The 20484-nt window shown below is 37.8% G+C and overlaps 1 long non-coding RNA gene across 1 annotated transcript in view; it reads left to right on the plus strand.

The window, feature by feature from the left end:
• The first annotated feature begins 1058 nt into the window (after window positions 1–1058).
• LOC107977801 overlaps window positions 1059–20484 on the plus strand; it is a 90285-nt gene continuing 70859 nt past the window's right edge. Inside the window, exon 1 of the long non-coding RNA XR_003480874.2 lies at window positions 1059–1157. This is a non-coding gene — a long non-coding RNA (uncharacterized LOC107977801). The remainder of the gene's footprint in view (window positions 1158–20484) is intronic.

Consider the following 20484-nt stretch of genomic DNA (forward strand, 5'->3'; position numbering starts at 1 on the left):
AGTGGTTAATGACACTTTCTGCTCTTCTAGAGGATCTGAGTTCATTTCCCTGTACCCCCATCAGGGGGCTCATAAACTTCTTTAAGTCTAGGGGCATCTCATGTTCCTTCTGGGCTCAAGAGGCACTGTATACACCAATATCAATGAATGCACATATAATTAAAAACATAGTAATTCTTTATGATAAAATGAAGGAACAACATTGATAAGTTCTTTCGTTAGGACTATCTTGGGAGAAGATGATGATGATAGAAATCTTTCCTTTCAAATTCCAGTTTGCTCAGAGATCTATGTAGAGTTTTATCATAATTATTCCCATTATTAGAACAAAAAATCCAGTAGGATCAACTCTAGGTAAATGTCTTCTATAGGGAAAGAGAATAACGCTGGATTGGAGAGATCCCTGTTGGAATCTTGATGTGTTACCTGTTCTCACTTAGCATTGCATTTCCAATCTTTCAGTCTCTTGGGGATTGACATCACAGTCCGGGTTCAGTCTCTAAAGACTGTGACATAAGATGGATCACCAGAAAGCCTGGAGTGTTTGGTCCCTCCCTGAACACCATTTTTATCTCCACACTTCTTTCACTCCCATCTCTTTTCCCTAATATATGGGCCTGCTGGTAAAAACAAGTTGCTCATGCAGCAGAAAGCCAGTGTTCTCAAAAAGTGCTGATTGTTTCTATAGAAAAATCACCTGTAGGGTACAGAATAGGGGAGGATATCTAAGTTGGTGTTAATTCCCTTCTGCCACTTGGTAAATCTATGACCCTAGGAAAGATTCCTTATTGCTTTGTCATACTGGCCTCATTATTTGTAAAATGGTGACACAGAGAGATTGCTTGAAGTGGTACTCACTTACCAGGCCCTATCATAATCTGGCAACTAATGCTTTCTGTGGGGGTTTGAAAGCGAATGGCTGCCACGGGCTCAAATATTTGAGTAATTGGTCATCAGGGAGTGGCCTTGTTGGAGAAAGTATGTGATTGGTGGTGAGCTCTGGGGTTTCAGAAGCCCAAGTCAGTCCCAGCATCTCTTTCTCTTTCCCCACTGCCTATGGATCTGGATGTAGAACTCAGCTACTTCTTCAAAATCATGTCTGCCTGTGGGTTGCCATGGTTCCCACCTTTCTGGTAATGGACTAAACTTCTGAAACTGTAAGTCAACCCCAGTTAAATTCTTTCTGTTTTAAGAGTTGTTCTAGTGGATGATTTTTCTGCTCCACTGCTGGTGTGAGTGCAAACTTGTACAGCCACTTTGGATATCAGTATGGCGATTCCCCAGGAAAATGGGTATCAGTTTACCACAAGATCCAGCAATCCTACTCTTAGGCATATACCCAAAAGAAGCACATTCATACAACAAAGACATCTGTTCAACTATGTTCATAGTAGCATTATTTGTAATAGCCAGAACCTGGAAGCAACCTAGATGCCCCTCAATTGAAGAATGTATACAGAAAATGTGGTATATTTACACAATGGAGTACTACTCAGTGGGGAAAAAAAAAACAATGGAATCATGAAATTTGCAGGAAAATGGTTGGAACTCAAAGAAACCATTCTGAGTGAGGTAACCCAATCACAAAAAGACAAACATGGTATGTACTCACTCATATGTGGATTTTAGACATAGAGTAAAGGATTACCATCTTACAATCCACATTGCCAGAGAAGCTAGTAAACAAGGAGGACCCTAAGAGAGACATACATGGTCCCCTGGAGATGGGAATAGGGTCACGATCCCCTGAGAAAATTATCAATAATTATCTTATTTTGCTAAGTATTATTAAAATAGAACTAGAATATAATTTTAGGCTTTTGTTTTATTAGTGTGTTAAATCATACTAATTAATTTAAGATAGTAAAAGAACTCCTACTTGTTTTTGATGTCTTACAGTGTTGGGTATCACTATTTGGAACCAGTAAACTTGGGGTAAAAAAAAATTGTATTCAACCCTAAGAGAGACATACATGGTCCCTTGGAGAAGGGGAAAGGGACAAGATCTCCTGAGCAAATTGGGAGCATGGGGGGAGCTAGGAGAATGAGAAGGGGATTAAAGGAGGAGTGGGGAGGAAATAAAGGAGCAGGAAGGTTGTATAGGGGGAAGAATAGAGGAGAGTAAAATCAGAGATACCATCAGAGAGGGAGCCAGTATAGGTTTGAAGAAATATCAGGCACTAGGGAAATGTCCAGAGATTTACAATGATGATACCAACTAACCATCTAAGTAACACTGGAGACACTATCTTAAATGCCCTCCCCTGATAATGAGATTGATGACTGACTTATAAGCTATCCTAGAGCTTCATCCAGCAGCTGGTGGAAGTAGAAGCAAACACCCACAGCTAAACCTTGAACTTAACTGGGATCCAGTTGCAGAGAAGGAGGAGTGATGAGCAAAGTGGACAAGACCAGGCTGGTGAAACCCACAGAAACATCTAACCTGAACAAGTAGGAGCTCTTGGCCCCCAGACTGATGGCTGGGAAACCATCATTGAAGTGACCCAGACCCCATGAATATGGGTGTCAATGAGGAGGCCTCAGAAATCTATGGGGCCTCTTGTAGTAGATCAGTACTTACCCCTAGCATAGGAATGAACTTGGGGAGCCCATTTCACATAGAGGGATACTCCCTCAGCCTAGACACAAGGGGGAGGGCCTAGGCCCTATCCCAAAGGATATGACAGACTCTTAAGATCCCTATGGAAGACCTTACTCTCCCTGGGGAGCAGAAATGGTATGGGATAGGTAGGGAGTTAGTGGGGATTGGGGAGGAGGGAAGGGAGAGGAAATGGATTGACATGTAAAACCATCTTGTTTCTAATTTAAATTAAGAATGGAGGAAAAAATGAATACATTTTATGTGGTAAATGCATCTAAAATATTTTTATTTTAATAAATATGCAATATAAAATTAAAAAAAATAGTTGTTATAGTCGTGGTGTCTCTTCACAGTGTTAGAACACTAAGACACTTATTCTTTTATTCTAAACAATCACTCTTCTACACTGTCCTTCCTCATCTCCCCTTTCTTCTTTTTTCCTTTTTTCATTGCCTTTCTCCCATGCTTCCTTTTTTTTCTACTATTTTCTGCCTTCTTCCTTTCTTTCTCTTTGCTTTTCTTTGAAACAAATGAACATAGAAAAGGATCTCTTAATATACAAATAAATTGATTTATGATGAATTTATTCCTAGATTAGTTTATTAAGGTTTTATGGATGAATACTTCATTTGTATGTATGTCTGTATATCACACGTGTGTCTAGTGTCTACAGAGGTCTGCAGAGGACATCAGAATGTGGTTATAGGTGACTCTGGCAGCTATTCAAGTCATCAGAACCAAACCCAAGTGCTTCTAACTGCTGAGCCATTGCTCTCAGCATCATGGATTTTAGCACTGAAGCTTGAGTAATACCACCTGATTTTCTTTGGATGGGGAGATGAGAGAATGTAGAAGTATTGACAGTTATCAATGTCATGAGCTTAAATATCATTTATAAAGACAAAAGTAGTATGGGTGACCCACTTTCTCTCAACAACCCTTCTCTCCAAGTAAAGTTTTGTTAAAGTTCTGCACTAGCTTTTATGCTTTGGAATAAGATAAACTATTATTGTTACAATAGTTCAACACCTTTCAAATTATTTATTTTCTTTTTACTTGTAGTTAATTTGTTTTACAGCTTTACTTGTCCAGAAAAATAATTTATCAACTAGCATTTATAGTCATCCTGAAACATATAAAATACAATGTCACTTTACTGAAAAGATACTTTTCATTCACAGCCAATGTCAATGAACTTAAAATTCTGCTGTTCACTCTCTACATTTGACATTTCTAACTTTATATTATATGTCTTTAATGCAAAGTTTTATTTTCTTGGGAGTTCTATGGGTACTTCAGAATTGACCTCAGTCTACAGTTGAAAACAAAGTTTTAAGAGTTTTGATAAAAAAGGAAATAAGTTTCTAATATATAAATACATAAAAATGCATTATTATAGCTTACTCAAAGCATCTTCATAAAACTTTCCCATATTTTTACAGTAACAGAGTGTGTGTGTACATTTCTTTTTATAATATTTTCATTTATTATTTATATTTTTCTTTTATTGAAAGTAGATACTTTTCATGTACACTATATCTTGATTTTAGTTTCTTCTTCCTCTACTCCTCCCAGTTCCTATCCAAATTATCTCTCCTACAGATCTATTGAGAAAATTATCTATTTCTTTTAGATTTTCCAGTTTAGCAGAGTACATGTTTTTAAAGTATTTCCTTATGATTCACTGGATTCATTCAGTGTCTGTTGTTATGTCCCCCTGTTTGTTTCTGATTTGTTAATTTGGATATTCTCCTTCTGCTTTTTAGTTTACCTTATTGATTTTCTCAAAGAACAAATACTTTGTTTCATTGATTCTTTGTATTGTTCTCTTTGTTTTTATTTTATTGATTTCAACCTTTTTATCAATTATTTCTGACAGTCTACTCCCCTTGAGTGTGATTACTTCTTCTTGTTCTAGAGCTTTCAGTTTTGCTGTTGATAGTATGAGATCCCTTCAATTTTATTATGTTGGTACTTAGTGCTATGAACTTTTTTCTTAGAACTGCTTTCATTGTGTCCCATAAGTTGTGTGTGCTGTGTATTTGTTTTCAATGAATTCTAGAAAAGTCTTTCTTTTCTTCCTTCTTTCCTTCCTTCCTTCCTTCCTTCCTTCCTTCCTCCCTCCCTTCCTTTTGCCTTGTCATGACCCGTTTTTCATTCAGTAGAGAATTGTTCTGTTTCCATGAGTTTATAAGCTTTCTGTTGTTGATATCCCGCTTTATTCTATTGCTGAATGATTGGATGCAAGGCACTATTTGAATTTTATTCTCCCTGTTGAGAATTGCTTTATGTCTGAGACTATTGCCAGTTTTGGAAAAAGTTCCATAAAGTACAAAGAAGAAACTATATTCTTTTGTCTTTGGGTGAATTGTTCTGTAACTAACTGGTAGGTCCATTTGTTTTACAATATCTGTTAGCTCCAGTATTTCTTTGTTAATTTTTGTCTGGATGACCTGTCAAATTATGAAAGTAGAGTATTGAAGTTTCCCACTATCCATGTGTGAGTATCAATATGTGATTTAAGCTTTAGCACTGTTTGTTTTACAAACGTGTGTGTCCTCATATTTAGGGTATAGATACGAAGACCTGAAACGTCGTATTGGTGAACTTTTCCTTGATGAATATGTAATGTCCTTATTATCTATTTTGGTCAGTTTTGGTTTAAAGTGTATTTTGGTAGATATTAAAATAACTAGATGAGCTTTCTTTTTAGGTCCAATTGCCTGGAATATCTTTTTCCTACCCTTTACTCCAAGGTAATGTCTTTCCTTGATGGTGAGGTGTGTTTCTTGTATGCAGCCAAAGGATGGATCCTATTTTAGCACCTATTTTATTAGTCTCTGTCTTTTTATTGGGGGACTAAGGTCATTGATATTGAGAGATATCAATTACTAATGATTGTTGATTCCTTCATTTTGAAATGGTAATATATATCCTTGTGCCATTATATGTTGGAAGTATGTGATCTGATTTTTGATTTTGATTTTACAGGGGATTACAGTTAAGAGATTGCATGAATCTCAAAAGAGACTTTGAACTTTAGACTTTTAGATCTTGTAAAAAAAGTTTGAGACCATTACTGTAACAATAAGTCTTTACTCTGTCCTCCTCCCAAGACCTGCCACCATGTGGGGACCCAGAATAACACACAGAGTCTTATATTAGCTTACAATGCTGCTGGCCAATTGACTAGGATATCTTATATGCTAGCTCAGTCTTAATTATCATAAATCTATATATTTTATAAGACTTATCTTATCGAGGATGCCTTTCACTGGCTTCCTCTTCCTAGGATCACATGGCAGCTCCAGAGCAGAGAGCAGGAGGAAGAGGAAGAGCAAGAGGAAATTTCCTATTTGTACCCTGCTTATATTCTGAGTCTGCCTGCTATGTCACTTCCTGCCTGTATCTCAAGACTTCTTTACTACATTTCCCAGAATCCTCCTGAACTCCTAGTCCCGCCTATCTTACTTTCTTTTTGGCCAACAGTACTTTATTTATCAACCAATAAGACAAACATACACAGAAGGACTCCCCCATCACATTACAGACTAACTATAGGCACTTTAGAAGTTAAACTGAAATCATTTTTGCATGATGATATGGCTACAACCCTTTGTGGGCCAGGGAGTGGAATGAGGTAGTTTGATAGAAAATGGCCCCCAAAGAGAGTGGTACTATTAGGAGGTGTGGCCTTGTTGGAATGGGTGTGGCCTTGTTGGAATAGGTGTGGCCTTGTTGGAGGTGTGGCCTTGTTGGAATGGGTGTGGCCTTGTTGGAATAGGTGTGGCCTTGTTGGAGGAAGTGTGTCAATATGAGGGTGAACTTTGAAGTCTTCTATGCTCAGTCTACACCCTGTAACACAATTCATTTCCTGTTGCCTGTGGGTCAAGGTGTAGAATTCTCAGCTCCTTCTCTAGCACCATGTCTCCATTTCCTACCATGATGACAATGGACTAAATCTCAGAAACTGTGAGCCAGCCCAATTAAATGTTTTTCTTTGGAAGAGTTGCCATAGTCATGATGTCTCTTTCCAACAACAGGAACCTTAACTAATTTTCTTTCTTTGTTGTTTACACATAGTGTTTTGATTATTAGGTGGCAAGGTGACTTCCTTTTCTGGTCCAATTTATTTGGAGCTCTGCAAGGTTTTATGCCTTTAAAGGAACCTCCTTCTTTGGGTTAAATTTTTTTCTTTTATGATTTTGTTTAAAACATTTCTGGGCTTTTGAGCTGAGTTTCTTTTCCTTCCTTTGTGCCGATTATTCTTCAATTTTGGTCTTTTCATAGTAACCCTGAGATCTTGCATGCTTGTGTCAGGTTTTTTTTTTAATGAACATTTGCTTTGGCTGATTTATCAATTTCTTCTACCATATCTTCAATTCTTGAGATTCTCTATTCCGTCTCTTGTATTCTGTTGGTGAAGTTTTCCACTGTAGTCCCTGTTTGAATTCCTAAAATTTTCATTTTCAGAATTCCTTCAGTTTGTCTTTTCTTTATTGATTCTATTTGCAATTTCAGGTCTTGTACAATATTATTTACTTCCTCATACTGTTTGTGTTTTCCTGGATTTCTTTAATGAATTTATTCATTTCTTCTTTCAGGACCTCTATCACATTCATAAAGGCTATTTTCAGATTCTTTTCATAAGCTTCATCTATGTTGGAATACTCAGGGCCTGATGTGATGGATAGCTCAACTCTATTGAAGATATATGCCCTGGATATTGTTGATTTTTGTGTTTTTACACTGGCAGCTTATCATCTGGGTTTGTGATGATTAAAGGTCTGGGTGTAGACTTCTGGATTTTTCTTTGTTGATTGGTGTTTAGTTCTTTGGTTTCTGTTTCCTCTCTGGCTATTCATGGAGTGTGATGGCTATGCACTGCCTATTTTCTTGGCTTGCTCAGCTGGTATGTTCACAGAGGATGCCTGCTGGTGTTGGAGGCTGGGTAACTGGGATGATTCGGGGGGGAAGGAATTTCGGGGAAGGTATCTGTCATCCATTTGAGATGGAGTCAGGAGAGAAAAGGGAGAATGCGGCAGGTTCTCAACTAGAGATCTGGGGGTATTGGATCTCAGTGGTGGTGTGAGTCACGTGGGTGGTCCCTCAGTTTACTTGTTGCCCTGGAAGGAATGGTCCATTGGTTAGTAGGGTGCCTGCTCACATTCAAAGCAACAATTAGAGAGAGGGAGGTTAGGAGGGATTGTTTGTGGGACCCACAGGAGATGTTGGCAGGGGTGAGGGAAGGCTGTAGCAGTGGTATTCTGTTGTGGAATCGGAGGGGAGAATGGAGAATTGGGTATGGGGAACAGAGAAAGAGGAGAAGGTCTGTGGGCAGACTACATGACTTTCTGGCAGGCATGGCATGTGGTTTAGCAGGGCACACACATGTTTCTTTTTTGTGGGAGGCGCAGTTTGAGACAGGGTTTCTCTGTGGCTTTGGAGGTTGTCCTGGAACTAGCTCTTGTAGATCAGGCTGGTCTCGAACTCACAGAGATCTGCCTGCCTCTGCCTCCCAAGTGCTGGGATTAAAGGCATGTGCCACCACTGCCTGGCTCACATGTTTCTTTATTGGAGGATTTTTTTCAGAACCTTTAACTTATGTGCTTAAATTGTGAGTGTCTTTAAAAATTTTTATGTGACTCCGTTAATTTCTGCATATATATGGATACACCATATCGATGCCTGGGGAATTCAGAGACCCGGAAGGAGATAGATCCCTGGGAAATAGAGTTGCAGCTGGCTGTGAGCCACCAGATGTTCAGGCTAAGAACTCTACCTCTCTTCTAAGAGATCAGCAATTTCTCTTCACCTTTAGCCAGCTCTCCAGCCTTAAATTGTCACTTTTAAAGAGGAAACATTAGCCATGTTCTTCTAAATTACTTGTACAATGGTATGTATTTTTTCAAGGCATTTGTCTAGATTTAGAGATCTTGAAAACAGTTTGCTTAGCTCTATTCTTTGAAAATTATATGTATTTATGCAATATATTTTGAACATTTCCACTCCAAGCTGCCTCCATTTAACACACCTTCAACGATTCCCCAACATATCTTTCTCTCAACTTCATGACCTTTCCTTATATAAATTAATCACTCACCAAGTCTCTTTAGTGCTTCCTATTCACACATGAATGGAGAGCCCTCTACTAGGGCATTGGCAACCTACAAGTGGCCAGATCTTAGCAGACAGTACAGTAATTTGATCTCTATGTTATTTACTCTAATCTTTTGCTATCATCTTGATAATTGGTTTTTGTGATGATAGAAAATAACCTAGAATTTTTAAAATATTGTTAAAGTATATGTAACTACCTAAAAAGCCCCAAGTAAAGTGGGATTTAAGTTCCCAAAGGACTGGAACTGTCTTCCTTATCACAGAGTCTCTTGTTAATAATCATAGGTAACTCAGCACACAGTGTGACATAGCACACATTGTTGAAAGAATGCATGATTCTTAGAATGCTTTTATGTCAACCTCCTCTACATATGTATCTTATTAGCAGCCCTATATAAAAATGGAACCATCTTTGGCTTCTGTCTTGACTACAAAAGGCCATCTGGGCCCATCAATCTTGTCTTTTTCACCAAACAAATTGAGTATTACAGCATATGCCTCATAATTCATCACCTTTGCAAAAAAAATAATTTTGGAAGAGAGTGATTGCAGACCAGAAGATATCACCAATGGAGCACAGAAATCAAGTCTTCCCACCTTCTTTATTTTTAAAAAAGACATTTATTTTTATTTTATGTAGAAGGGTGTTTTCCTGCATGTATGTCTTTGCAACATTTGCATGCCTGGTGCCCACAGAAGTCAGAAGAAAGGGTTGGAGTAGCTGGGATTGAAGTTACAGATTATTGCGACCTGACACGTAGGTTTTGAGAATTGAGGATCCAGTGCTTTCAACTGCTGAGCCATCTCTCCAGCCCTCCCTTTTCTTTTCAACACTGCAAACGAACATTGCATGCCAATTTCAAGAACCAGTAGCATTAACATCATTGTTTGACTGCTAAGTGATGCACTATTTATTACAGCATTGGTTTGGAACAGTGCATTTCACAGGTCTATGATAATCAGTAAGTATGCTGTAGGCTTATTCTCAACAAGACAGGATTGTCTAGTCCTGGATTCCCAGGTGCAAACAAAGAAATTGTGCTTTCTTCATCTGTATACACAGCAACAATAATGCTGTCACATTAAACCTCTGAATACATAGTAATTTAATTGGATACTTAAGTTCCAGGATTTCTCAAAAATATATTTCTGGGCAATGACTTTAAATGTTGAATGACAATGTTTTCAATATTTTTACTTGAGACCATCTGAAACTGTGGAATGTTTTTTCCCTGTAACATATGGAATACAGTGTCTCCACATCCTAGTCAAGTGAGAGTATCAAGATTTCACTGTACGGGAGACAACAAGAATGAAAAGGCAGGGCAGCAGGCCTGAGGCTCATGGGAAATCACAGAGAACAAGGACACAGATTACCTACATCAAAATATTTTAAATATTTTGTTTTTAATTTTAATTGTGTATATTCATAGTGTATAGATATATGTTACATAAGGATACTTTCAGACAAATATAAAGTTATGTTGAACATCCTTGCTCTAGACATTCTCCTTTTGCTCTTGTCCCCTTCCTGTTAGTACCCTTTGTTTTCATAGATAGTTTATGTTCTGATTTTTTTTTTTTGGTTTATTTTTCTGATATTGTATTTTAATTACAATGTTTCTCCCTTCACTTTCCTTCATCCAAACTTTCCCATATAACTCCTCCCCTCTCCCCTTCAAATTCATGGCCTCTTTTTAAGTATTGTTATTGCATACATATATGTAGCCCTCAGAAGTGGAATGAATATCAGTTCCTATTTTTAAAGACACTGTGCATGTCAGAAACAGGGTCCAGAGTTCTCTGAGCTTGAACTGACCTGAATGCCCATCCCTGAGGAAGCTTTCACAGTACTAGAAGGTGTCATACAAGCTTCCAAAGGAGAGAGGAAACCAACAGTCTTACCTCACACTTTTGAATCCTAACTTAGATAATTCTGTAACATCATCTGTTTCAGTTTCCCTCTACAACATGGGCGTCATAAGGTCCTCCATGTGTTCTCACCGGGCTCTTTGACATGACTTCTGAAAACTATGTATTTCAAAGTCTAGCTCACCTTGAAAATAATGTATATATCAACTACTATTCTGCCACATAACATTTATTTGACCAAAGACTAGTGGAAAATAACTCTCTAGCAACAATTCATCTATTAAAAGGGGTATAAATCACACCTGTCTGTGTAACTGTGGAGATCAGATAGTTCAGTAGTAATTTTTGTATGAACCCTGTTTAATAATAATTAGTTCCACACTCATCAAATGCAGGGAATTCAAATGCTGCTCATTAATATTCATATATTCATTCCATGACCTTATAGGTTGCAGTCCATTATGAAAGGAAGTCCAGGCAGGAACCTGTACACAAGATCTGAAGCAGAGACCATGTAAAAATGCTGCTTATTGGCTTTGTCCTCATAATTCATACAGTTTGCTTCTCTTAAGCAAGCCAGGACTACTTACCCAGGAGTGGAGCCATCCCTGGTGGAATGGGTCTTCATAGATCAAACATTAATCAAGGAAACGCCCTACTTAAGATATACTGGCCGAGTGGTGGCTGCATATGGCTTCAATCCCAGCACCTGGGAGACAGAGGTAGGTGGATCTCTGGGGTGGGGGCATCTTAGTCTACATACTGAGCTCCAGGAAAGCTAGGTCTACACAGAAGAATCCTTTCTAAAAAACAAACAAAACAAAACAAAACAAAAAAACACAAGCAAAACAAATGAACAGGGAGAAAGAGGAGGTAGGGAGAGGGGAGTGGTCCAGAATGTGATACAGACTTTGACAGCTATCATGCAATAACTCACACTGGGTTCTAGCCACAGAGGAGAATGCAGGAGTGAACCTGAAGTGGATGGAGGAATAACCCTTAAGAGGACAAGCAAAGAGGGTAGTGGTTAGAATAGAACATAGGGGTGGGAATGGTGAGCAGGTAACATTCAGAATATATTTACTGGAAGGGGCAGGATATTTAATATTTTCTGTTCTTCACTTTAGCTAATTAACAACTTATGAGCATCACCTAATTAACAAATCACCTGCAACTTAAATTGGAAATTGGTCCATGGGAGTTAATTAACAAACACAAATTGCATTATATTTTAACTATTGCATTTATCTCCAATTATATACCAAAACAGATCAGTCCTTTATTCTCCGGCATTCCACTGATAACTCATAGAAAGAAAATGCCATTTGAATATGTCATATTTTAAACAGACCAGAACAAATTTGGAAATAATTTTAGAACCAGATTTGCAGAAATAAAGGAGAGGATGCACATTTACCACTTTGAAAAATATTGAGTGAATGTTATCAATCAGAATTTGTTATTATTTACAATGAAAAGTTTTACAATTACATTTGCAATAACTTTTCCTTTAATTCTTATCATTGTGTCTATTTTATTTTCTTTACCAATTCAAGACTATAACTTTCCCTTGTCTGAATAGAAATTTTATACTTAAAATTTTATTTAATTTTTTATATATATTACTAAATTTTATCCTAATATTGGATTATTTGGTAGTTATTTGGTCTAAAGTGTGTTGTATTGCAGAGATGCAATTTATCATTTCCTTGTGTCTCTTGACTAATACATTTTTAAATAAATTTCAATCACATCTGTATCATCATTAGCAATTTCCAATATTTTTTTTATTCCTAGTTTACTCAACCCTGTCCATTTATGTGATGCATCAAATAATGTTTACTGTCAATGCTTACCAATACAGCTGTGAGAGAGACACAGAATGGTTGAGGAGCAATGATCTGAATTGGGGTTACCTGGAAGGAAGAGAAAACATATCAGTGAATGTGGATAAACAATATCTGAGGGGGGCTGCAATCCCCTCTTAGCTGTCCACATCTCCATCATATCATATCATATCGTCTGTCATAACACATCTTAAACATCTTTATCTGTGTATCATGTCATGTCATAGCATACTGTAGATGTTTATACATGTATAAGAGTACAGGGGAGACAGAAAGAAAGAGAAATCATAAATCGATCAGCCTTGGAAGAGAAAGGAAAAGAGAGAGAAGGGTTTGTGAGTTTTACATAATTTGGGAGATTCCAAAGTGACCGATGGCAAGAATGAGATTTACATTTGGTGGTAGGATCTGCAGTAGTACAAAAACAGCTCCTCTTTCCTGACACGGGTTAAGAAGTGGAGTTCCTCTCCCTGCTTATAGGCAAGACCAGAACACTTGGCTTTAGAATGCTAATAGAAAGGGATTTCTCATCCTGAATGCAAGATTACTTTAGGCTCAACCACCTTGTCAAAGAAGCTCACCACTGGAAAAGATTCCCTTGAGGAGAGCAGCTTTTCCCTGTATCAGCGAAGCTGACACATTGCAAGCATCTTGTCCCTAGAGGATCAGAGATAGAGCACAACAGAGCCTTCCTGTGTGGCTGTTCCCAAGCAGAAGCATTGCTAAGGTCATTCAGCAGCAGCAGAATGAAGGAAGGAAAGGCAAGTAGGGTGCCCAAATTCTCCCTGTAGGAGGAGAATGTGTTATCCAACATTAGCCATGTGGACTTAACAGATGATGAGAGAAATGACCCCTGAAATAACACAAGAACATAACCATGCCAGGCATACTAAAGAGTTAAATGTTTGATCCCATGGGTAAAGGAATGAAGGATGATCAAATAACTATTATTGGGAAATGCCCACTGATCCAAGGCTTTGTTGCCATGGAAATGGAATGATATTCACTGGGAATTTATAAGAAGACACTGATAAAAGCACAAAGAAATCAGTTAATATCCATGGCCCCAAAGAGGACAAGAGTTCATTATATTTATCCCCACACAGAAATCTATGATGATTATGCATACACTGAACACTTGGGTAATTAAAATTGTGCCCTGATTGCTTGTGGCCTATTAACTCCCCACACAGGTGCTCATATGTGCGTGCATACATGCAAACATACATATCACACACACACACACACACACACACACACACACACACACACAACAGGAAACGTAACTGACCCAGAGACTGATATTGGAGTTCAAGCTTCAAGCTGAAGATCAGAGAAACAATGCAGCTGGTCAGTAGCTCTTACCTCTACCTCAGGGTTGAGGTAGAGTAAAGGGATGATCCAGCTCCATGAATCCTCAGAGACAATGCTACCACCTCCATGAATCCTGAGAGGTAAAAAGCTCTGAGTTCCTGCCTCCTCCTGCCTTATATTCCTTTCTCGACCCAGCCATATCCTTCTGTTTCCTCCTCCCTAGTGCTGGGATCAAAGGCATGAGCTCTGTTGCTCTTCACTCTTGTATAGGCCAGGATGGCCTTGAACTCATAGAGATCCATCTGCCTGTCTTCTGAGTCCTGGGATTAAAGGTGTGTGCCCCCATTGCCTGACCTCTATGGGTTGTGGCTAGCTTTGCTTTCTGAAGCCTCAGGCAAGTGTAATAAATCATAAACAATATATCATCACACATAGATGACTAAATTAAGAACAAAACTCACTGAACCATATTCCACTACTGGAGAACATGAGATAATCATTCCCAAAGCAAAAAAAAAAAAAAAAAAAAAAAAAAAAAAAAAAAGATTCTTAGCTGGATTTGTGCATTTGTCTAATCCCTCAGTATTTAAGTTCTGTTGTTTTTTTTTAAATTCTAAACTACTGTTGTTCCCATGAGAAGAGACATTGCAGAAACATCATCTTTAAAAATGTTGAGTTTTATGATCCTAAGTCAGTACCTCCCAAGGCAATCAATAACTGTTATTTTGACACAGGCAAAGATAGAAATTGTGGAAGCTTACTAAATTTTGAATTTTGAATTGACTGACTGCAATAGTATTTGAAGAAGCAATCCCAGATATTAAGTGAATAGAGAATGATGGCAACCGTGTAAGGACAGCAGTCAGGAACTGAAATCTATCCAGCAGATGCCATTTTCTATCTTCTTGGTTGTGCTGTCCATGTAGATACTGACTTGAGCTAGTCTCCAATTACATAATTGTGAAATATATAGGTATATAGGTGTGCATGGCATAAACCATAATATGAGAAGCTGAAACTCAAACAGAAAACTTAAATTTGCATCCAGAGCTTCATAATGGAATGTGAGCAGTGGTAAGTGATAGGGCCACTTGAGTTTTTCTTGGTGTGAAAAAAGTGTAAGTATATACATGATAGAATATTACAGTAACACTAGTGCCAACTTTATAAAAGTACCATTACCATTTTCTCTGTTGGCACCTTTTCAACACAGTGTTTACAAATAGTCTTAGTTGGGGTTTCTACTGCTGTGATGAAACACCACAACTAAAAGCAACTTGGGGGAAGAAAGGTTTTTTTTTATTTTGATAGGGCCTAGAACCACCTTTAAAAGGAGCCTCTGGACATAGCATTGAGAGATTATCTACATTAGGTTAATTGAGGTTTAAAGATACACCTTTAAACCTCCCAATTAGCTTAGGAGATCTTGTCCCTTTCCCCTTCTCCAGGGGACCATGCATGTCTCTCTTAGGGTCCTCCTTGTTTCCTAGCTTCTCTGGCAGTGTGGATTGTAGGCTGGTACTCCTTTGCTCTATGTCTAAAATCCATATATGAGTGAGTACATACCGTTTTTGTTTTTTTGTGACCGGGTTACCTCCCGATTTGGTACCTGTGGTACCAAACTGAATAAAAACAAGATAGCAAGCTGAGCAACAGCATTCTTCTGTCCCTGCCTCCTGAATGTGGATGAAATGTAGCCAGCCATCTGCCTCTGGCTCCTGTAACCATGACTTCTTCACCAGGATGAATCCTCCAAGAGTGAACACCCTCTCTCCTTGCAGTTTGGTCAGGTATTTTATTATAACAACAACAACAAAAAAGGCAAATATATATATATATATATATATATATATATATATCCTTTTGGATCATAACTGGTGTTGTGAATTTCTCAGAAACTAATCAGTCTACCACAAGATCCAGCAATTTCACTCTTAGGCATATACTCAAAAGATTCATGTTCATACAACAAGGACATCTGTTCAACGATGTTCATAGAAGCATTATCTGTAACAGCCAGAACCTGGAAGCAACCTAGATGCCCCTCAACTGAAGAATAGATGGACAAAATGTTGTACATTTACACAATGAAATACTACTTAGCAGAAAAAAAAAACAAAACCAAAAAAAATGGAATCTTGAAATTAGCAGGAAAATGGATGGAACTAGAAGAAACCATCCTGAGGGAGGTAACCCGGTCACAAAAAAACAAAAACGGTATGTACTCACTCATATATGGATTTTAGACATAGAGCAAAGGAGTACCAGCCTACAATCCACACTGCCAGAGAAGCTAGGAAACAAGGAGGACCCTAAGAGAGACATGCATGGTCCCCTGGAGAAGGGGAAAGGGAAAAGATCTCCTAAGCTAATTGGGAGTATGGGGGAAGGGAGAGGGAGCTAGAAGAAAGAGAAGGGAGAAGAGGAGGGGAGAGGAGGACATGAGAGAGCAAGAAGATTTAGTTAGAGGAAGAATAGAGGAGAACAAGAAAAGAGATACCATCCTAGAGGGAGCCATTATAGGTTTAAAGAGAAATCTGGCACTAGGGAAATGCCCAGAGATCTACAAGTTTGACCCCAACTAATAATCTAAGCAATAGTTGAGAGGCAACCTTAAAAGCCCTTCTCTGATATGAGATGACGATTACCTTATATGCCACCCTAAAGCCTTCATTCAGTAGCTGATAAAAGCAGAAGCAGACACCCACAGCTAAACACTGAACTGAACTCCTGGAATTCAATTGTAGACAGGGAGGACTGATGAGCAAAGGGGTCAAGACCAGGCTGGAGAAACCCACAGAAACAGCTTACCTGAAAAAGGGGTTGATCATGGACACCAGACTTATAGCTGACAAACCAGTTTAGGACTGTTCCAAACACCCTGCAGGAGGATGTCAGTTTGGAGGTTTGGTTAATCTATGGGACCTCTGGTAGTGGATCAGTATTTATCCCTAGTACACAAATGACTTTTGGAGCTCACTCCACATAGAAGGATACTCTCTCAGCCTAGACACACAGGTGAGGGTCTAGGCCCTGCTCCAAATGATATGACAGACTTTGAAGATCCCCCATGGACGGCTTCACCCTCCCTGGGGAGCAGATGGGTTTGGTATAGGGGGTAGGAGGGCAGGGGAGAAGGGGAGGAGAAGAGGGAAAGGGAACTTGTAAAAGAAGCTTGTCTCTAACTTAAAATTAGTCTAATTGAAATTATAAGATTAAAAATAAATAAATAATATAAAGTCTTTGTTTGGAATTTATTTGCATAATTCTTACCACTACATAAAAACATCTATATCTTTATGAGTGATTTTACTTCTTTCTTTCTTTCTTTCTTTCGTTCTTTCTTTCTTCCTTCCTTCCTTCCTTCCTTCCTTTCTCTTTCTTTCTTTCTTTCGTGTATTTAAATTAACATTGTATATCCCCAAATCATTTTCAATATTTTTTTCTGCTAGTGCTTTCCTTCTTTTATTAAAATTTGTAATGTGTTTGGAATTTGCTTTAATGTGAGCTATGGGTTTACCATTTCTTAAAAATCTCCTCCCCAAATTTAATGAAAAGTGGGAACATTTGCTAGCTGCCACAAGAGAATTAAATATGATGACCATTGGAATGCCATGGGGAATTCTGTTATCTAATCTTACTTCTTGCAATCTTTTTAATAGCTTTTTGTCACTATTTATTTTTCTGTCGAATAACAGGAGATTTATTAGCACATCAACTGCTATTGTCATTGCCCAGGTCTTGTTTAAGCAGCCATATTGTTGAGATTTCATAGTTGCAGCATTCCTGTTCTACCAGAAAGTCATACTGTTGTGGCAGATTGTCTGGTCCATAGGATCTTATAATCTTTCAGTCCACAAGGGATTCTTACAAAGTTAACTAGAAACACCCCTACTAGAGTCTGACTTCCATACTGGTGAGTTTAAAAAGACTTTGAGTTCCATGACAGTGATTGGGTGGATGTATAAGATAGATTCTTTGCATTTAGGATGTTGTCACATTTTTAATCAACACACCACAAAGATAAAATTAACCTGTGTCTTTGAATGTTCTGCAGTTTCACAGATGTGATGGACTAAAACAAATATGTGCAAATAGTATTTTGTTACCTAAATTATTTAGAAAAGATTTGATCACAGTGGAGTAGAATATTATTCAGGCTTAAAAGTTGAAGAAAATACTGCCATATTTTTAACTGTTTCTAAACATTGATATAACGATAATTGAAATAAGCCAGAGAGAACAGCAAACATCACATGTTTTTACTTTTATGTGGAATCTGAACAAGTTGAACTCAGAGAAAGAGAGTAATGGGTTTCTAAGCATGAAAGAATAAATAATAGGGGAAGTGCTGGCTAAAGAATGCAGGGTTTCCATTATGCCAGAAGAACAAGTTCTGAAAGTTGAATCACAGAATAGGGTGACTGTAGTTACAATACACTGTATACTCGAGTTAGCGCAGAGTAGATCTTAACTATTATCACCACAAAGGTATAAGCAGAGGTAAATATATTAGATAATAGAAATGTTAATTAATTTGACCATGAAAACCTTTTTACACTATATATAGTAAAATACATAAATGAAAATATATGACACAGTACATCTCAAATATATGCATTTTATTCATCAATGATACCATACATTTTAAATATATGCATTTTTATTCATCAATAATATCTCAATAAAACCTGTCGGGAAAAGAGAAAGGATTTAAACAACTAAGTGTTTCTGGGTTTGCTTGTCTTCCTTGTAGAGCATGAAATATTCCAAGAAACGTTTTTCTATTATCTAAGAACAATTGTAGTAGGCAGCAGTTACATGTTAGGTGCATGCTTAGTGAGCTATCTGGAGACTCACTCAGCGAGAGTTCATTCCCTGGTATTAATTTGTGAAGTTGCTTTGTAAGATGCTCAGACGTAGGACACATATGAAGGCGTAAGATTGCTCTAGTTCAAACCTCAGTACCAGCTTGGTGGAGACAGTTGACTGAGTGGTGTGAACTGATCAAATGTGCTGAAACTGATGAGAAGTTATCACGCCATTACTCAGTATCTTTTGAAGACTCTGTTTTCTAGTGGAATGTTTATAAAATACAGTTAAAATAAGGGCAGAGACATACGTAATACAAGTTTTGACATGAATGAGTTATACAGATTTCAAGAAAAATAATTCCTTAAGAAGAGAAGGGAGAGCTCTGAGCTCCCTCTGTTCAGTCATTAGAACTCTGGAAAGTTCTCCAAAAGCTGTTACAGATTCTCTCAGTGAACCAAAAGTAAAGATGTCTTGAAATATTACAACAAAGATAAAAAATGTGGTTGCTAGGCAGAATTGGTATTATCTCTAATGTTTAGAATCTCTGCCGTAAATTTTATTTACAACCAAACAACAACCATACTTAGGGCATGATCTAACTCTAACTCATACCGAAGAGTTGATTTTTAATGTGTATGAGTAATATAATTTAGTTACTGGACTAAGCTGCACTTACTTTCTGTGTACTGTGAAAGTAAAAATTAATCACGTTTAGGATTGGTTTGCTTCCAACTCCGAGAGCCTGAGTTAGAGCTCTCCCCAGGACCCACATAGAAAGAGAAAACTGACTCTTGCACATCATCCCCTGACCTCCACACGCAGGCCAGGAGCTACATTCATTTTCCCAACACCATAAGACAGCAGTAAAAACTGATGAATTAATGTGATTGTCCTGAGTTTAAAATTTTTTTTACACATCTATTGTATTTAGCATATTTGTGTTACATTATAAATGATTAAGATTTTACTGTAAGCCAAATCATTTAATATCTTACCATGCAATATTAGGTATTGGGATGTTTTTATAGATCCCTAGATCCTATGGGCTGTCCTTGAAAGTTATAAGCCAAAATCTGCAGAGTCAATTCCTCAAAAAGCACACTTTGGCTGAATGTGGTGGCACACACTTATAATCAGTGCTTAGTAGGTTGGGGCTGGAGGATTGCTGTGAGTTCAAAACAATCTGGGCTATATAATGGCATGTTCCAAACCAACCTGTATCACTAGAGTGAAAACCTATTTGAAACAAAAGAAAATAGGTCATTGACCAAAATACTCAGCTCAATGCTATGTGATTGGCTCTTCATACTTTACCTCACCTTATCCCTCTTATGGTATCCAATAATATACCGATGATGAAAACAAATGGACTACCTTGGTCATTATCTGTCTTCTCTATAGTCCTTGTAGTCAAGTGTGAATCTTGTGTTTATGGGGATTTTCCTCATTGGTCCATGTGATGTTATAATATTTTGTCTTCCTGTCTTGTCTGTGTGCTCAGCTGTCAAATCCTGGCTGTCTTAAGTGTATGTGCACCTGTCTTTATCTCTCTATTCTTCCATCTTTTCCACAATTGCTGCTCTACCACACATATCCACTCCCTTCAGAGATGTGTGAAGAAATGAGTAATGTGTTTGTGAGTCTCTTTCATCTGCTGAATAAAAACAATGGCCTGGCTCTAGGTACATAAATCCTTTAGATGATCATCATATTTTGTAGATCAGTGTAACATTTTACTATGGGAGTTAAACTTGTCTTTATTCATTAGTGAAAACTATTCTCATTAATGAAATTTTCCTAAACAGGGTCCTGTAATAATTTCAATATCCAATCTTACCTTCTAAGTCCACTTCTGGTATGATATATGATCACTATTCTTTGTGGAGAAAAAACAAAACAAAACAAAACAAA

This window comes from Cricetulus griseus, assembly GCF_003668045.3.
Source record: "Cricetulus griseus strain 17A/GY chromosome 1 unlocalized genomic scaffold, alternate assembly CriGri-PICRH-1.0 chr1_1, whole genome shotgun sequence".
NCBI lineage: Eukaryota > Metazoa > Chordata > Mammalia > Rodentia > Cricetidae > Cricetulus > Cricetulus griseus.